Source organism: Alligator sinensis, unplaced genomic scaffold (assembly GCF_000455745.1).
Source record: "Alligator sinensis unplaced genomic scaffold, ASM45574v1 scaffold347_1, whole genome shotgun sequence".
Taxonomy (NCBI): Eukaryota; Metazoa; Chordata; order Crocodylia; family Alligatoridae; genus Alligator; species Alligator sinensis.
In genome coordinates, this window is record NW_005841922.1 from 1,076,717 (window position 1) to 1,081,098 (window position 4,382).

The 4,382-nt window shown below is 43.7% G+C and overlaps 1 protein-coding gene across 3 annotated transcripts in view; it reads right to left on the minus strand.

The window, feature by feature from the left end:
- ALPK2 (alpha kinase 2) overlaps positions 1 to 4,382 on the minus strand; it is an 87,898-nt gene that overhangs the window by 79,927 nt on the left and 3,589 nt on the right. The gene's annotated exons all lie outside the window — the stretch shown is intronic.

Consider the following 4,382-nt stretch of genomic DNA (forward strand, 5'->3'; position numbering starts at 1 on the left):
GTTCAGCATTTTAACTGCAGCCCACCTCTTGAGGGCAGGAAAGTGAGAAGAAATTGATGGGATTGTCACAATGAATTTCAGCAAGGCTCTATTTCATAGACTTCCTATGAAACATTTATGAAAAAAACAACTTTAAATGAAAAATTCAAAGGTACAAGAACATTATAGAAAATTTCACAGGCAATGTGCTTTTACAGTAATTGACACTACCTTATAACACCATTGCAGAATGCAGTCTTAACTCTGGAGTCATACCCAGTAACTCCTCTCTACCATTCTTTCATTGCCAATATAACTATGCCTATTAACTGAATGTTACACATGAGGCATTTATTATTAGCCATTCACTTATTGGGTTATTATAATCGTAGCTATACAAAATACAAATAAACTATCAAGTGAACTATTTTTGGCATGTAGAAAACATCATAAATAAAAATGTCATGGTATTTAGGGAAATTCTCATTATACTCATTCTATTACATGTCAAGAAGGGTTCACAGGATGGATCCTTCTTATAAGTTTGTTTGCATTTGATAGACTTGTTATTTGTGCAGCACTGAAATAGTGTATTGACAATTATGGGCAAAATAAGCAAAATTTTGTACCACTGACTTTGGGTCCAAGGTAACTCTTTCCAGGAGCTTACAACCTAAATATGTTCTTTAAATTTATGCATGAGTAATCTTACTGACTTCGAAGTGACTGCTTGTGTATATGTATTTCACTGAATCACAGTCCAAGTTTAAATAATGAGAAAAGAGATTGAAGAGTAGGGTATGCTTTAGGAACACCATTTTTCATGATAAAATTGCTGCATTGTTGATTTCTGATTAGGACTCATCATGTGGTGCAATGGGAGAAGAGGATACTAGCACCTTGAAGGAATCTATGAGCATGGTGCAAACTTGGAGCCTTGAATTTGCTTATTACTTCATAGTTAACGCTACAGTGAAAAGTTAGAATTTAGAGGCCTGATAAAAGAGGTGAATTTTAAGATTTTTTTAATAAAAAGTGGTCACTAGATTTACAGTATCTGGAAAGCTGTTTCAGTTACATGAAACAGAATGGAAGAAGGTGACTTTTATATTAACTGAAGGAAAACATATGTAGCATGCTGTTTTAGTTGACACAGCACAGTTGTTTGTGCACACAACTGAGGGTACACATTGGTATCTGTCAGAGCCAGCTCCCGGCTCTATTGAAGTGAATGGGAGTGTTTCCATTGACTTCCATGTATCAGGTCCTCACTCAGTTAATTATCTATCCTTCAGGTCTCAGTGACGGAACAACTAAATAACATCAATGCATTTATATTGTATGAATGCTTCTTTGAAAATGATATAACATTTTAAATATTACATTTAAAAACAGAACTTTTATTTAAATATTTTATATGCCACGGCACTGATGACAGTCTTAAAAACAAGAAAGAGTTCTACCTCCCAGTTCTACCTGTGGCTGCATCTACACAAGATGCTTTACTGTGCAGTAGAGCAGTTTACTGTGCAGTAAGCGAGCACATCTAGATGTGAACACGCTTACTGCTCAGTAAACTGCTTTAATCGCAAGTAAATTTGCTACCAGCGAATGCAAATAGCAAATTTACTTGCAATATTACTGCACAGTAGAGTTTGTATAGATGCCTGACCGGGAGTAAATGTGCTCCTGGTCATCCAGGCAGCAGGGGGTGGGAGATTACTCCCTGACCCGGGAGCTGCCTGCTGCTGGGGTGGGCTTTGCCAATGGAGCCTGGGCAGGGACAATGTCCCACTGCCCTGGAAGCAGGGAGCTTTCAGTCCCCCTCTCCAAGATCATGATCAGGGAGTGGGGACTGGGAGATCCTTATGTCCCAGCACCAGCTGCACAGTCATGGGGCTTGGACTGAGCTGAGCTAAGGATCTCCCAGCCCCCGCTCCCCAGTCATGGAGTTGGGGCTGGGAGCTCCCTGCTGGCAGGGGCTAGGGAGCCTGTTCCCTGCCCATATCTATGATCACAGAGCTGGGTAGAGAACAAACCCTCGAACCCCTGCCCCACAATTGTGGAACAGGGGCTGGAAACTGTCCCAGTCAGGGACAGTTGTCAGGGACATTGTCCCTGCCCCAGCAGCAGGCAGCCTCCCGGAGGCAGGGAGCAATGTCCCAGCCCAGGCCAAGAGACAGTTGTCTCCTGGCGCGGTACTCCCTGCCAGTTCCTGGGCTAGCACCCAGGGGGAGCGTAGAGCTGCCCCAGTGAGAGCAGGGGCCCATTGCCAGGCCCCAAGAAGCAGAAGCAGTTTTCTGCCATTAGCAGCAAATCTTCTCCTGTGCAGCAAATCTGATCTTGCTTCCCTGCACGTGTAGACACCTGCCTGGGAACATTTACTCATGAGTAGTTTACTCATGAGTAAACTGCTCCCAGATCTAATGCCCATGTAGATACAATTGTGGATTAGTTCTTTCTATCACACTAGTTCTATCACATTTATTATTATAATAAACAATATTATGTAAGTAAATAGCAAAATTCGCTAAAAGAAAACCTTATTATTAATAGCCACATAATAAGTCATCTACTTTACATAAAGAAACAGTTTTACACAATTGCCAAAAAACCCTCTGATATATTTGTCTCTTCTCTATGCCTGGGTACAAAAGGCAGTCAGTACTGTTTAAAATGCCTTCATTACTCCTTTTAGAAACTTTAAAATTATCTAACCCTTTAAAAAACAAACTTACTTCTAACATCATAAATGCCTGAAAACTACAGAGTACCCTCAGGTTTTTTATTGCTTCTCACCCCAGGACACTACTCTCACCATCTATCTGAGAGACTTACATGAAAAATTCATAGCAATAACAAAGTTCCTAATGGACGATGTAGAGTATCTGGCACTTTCCCTCATTTTAGAGTCAAAATTATTTTAAAGATAGGATTTCATATTTATTATTAATGATTTACTTTTTTATTTTTGGTCATGCCTTAGGGATAGAAAAGAATGTCAATGCTGTATGCTGTTCTGGGGTGGAAAGCCTTTGGTTCTTTTTGGTGAAAAGGAAGATTTTGCCTTAAATACCTAGCTGAACAGAAGCATATTGACCTACCTGGAACTTTGGGAAAGATTTTGTCACAGCCAGATGCAACATCTGCCCTTGTGTGCATTGTATGTGTATGAATAATGCAGCCTGTTCTTCATCGTGTGCAAGCCCCCTCAGCTGGCTAAAACCCAATGTATGCAGCCATGTAGCATTTGCACAGAGATTTCATTGTTTGCCCTGAGTTGAAAGGCTACAGTGGTCACACCCTCCTTCCACCACCGCCATCACTGCCATCCCTGGCTGGCCTGGGTGCAGGGGAAGCCCCAGAGCTGTTCTTGTCCCGCTCCAGCCACAGATGGCAGTTTGGTGGGGTGCTGGGCTCAGCAGGGGATAGTGGCAGCAGTGGGCAAGTTGCCTCTTCCTGCACATGCTCCCTGCTGCCTTCCCCATGTCCCCCACTGGCTGGGAGCAGGTGCTGGAAGGAGGATACAAGCTCTTGGGGTAGAGGCGATATTTTTTATTAGACCAGTGCCTGTTGCTGGCCAGGGGGGGAAACAAAGGGGAGAGGGGCCAGTAGGGAGCAGGCTCTGGAAGGAGGAGCCTGACACTGCCACTGTGCCTGGCAAGATTGGCTCTCCGCACAGCCTGTGTCTGGTCAAGCCCAGCTCCCCACACAACTACTTCCTGCATCTGTGTGGTAAAAATGTCTTATGTTGCAGCCATAATACTTGTCTTAAGAAACACGGAGGCTAAGACGTGCTCTGCACATGGCTCACTTTTGTGCATGGCCCTAAAGGCTTGCTCATACTCGTTCAGCTCGCTTTGCACGCAGAACTAAGTTTTGCAGACAAGACAATTTGGCGGGCTGCATTAGACAACTCCTTAAATGGAAATGAGGAAGAAACAGTTCATCTGAACATTGCCCTAGAGCTACCCCAAAGGACGAGGTTATTAAGGGGCATTAGTTTCGCCGCAGTTCTGCTTTTGGACTGCGCACGCGACAGGACCTTTTGACGCAGTTCTGCTTTTTGACTACGCATGTGCTAAACTTGATAGGAAATAACAACCAATAACAAGTTAAGCTCGACCTGCAAGGCAAGGCGTAACAATAAGGAAATTGTAAGGCTGCCAATAATCGCGCGACACGCTGAAACCCCCTGTTTGTTGTCTATAAAAGTGGAACCTCGGGCACGGCTCGGGGTCGACTTTGCTTTGAGCAACTGAGCTCCTCTGTCGAACTGTTTGCAAACAATAAACTCGAGTTGGACCCAGCCTGAGTGTGTGACTCTCTCCTTGAGGTAAATCGGACAACGCCTCCGGGGGCACAAAACTAGCAATTTGTGCAACATCTGGAGCAGAGCAGGA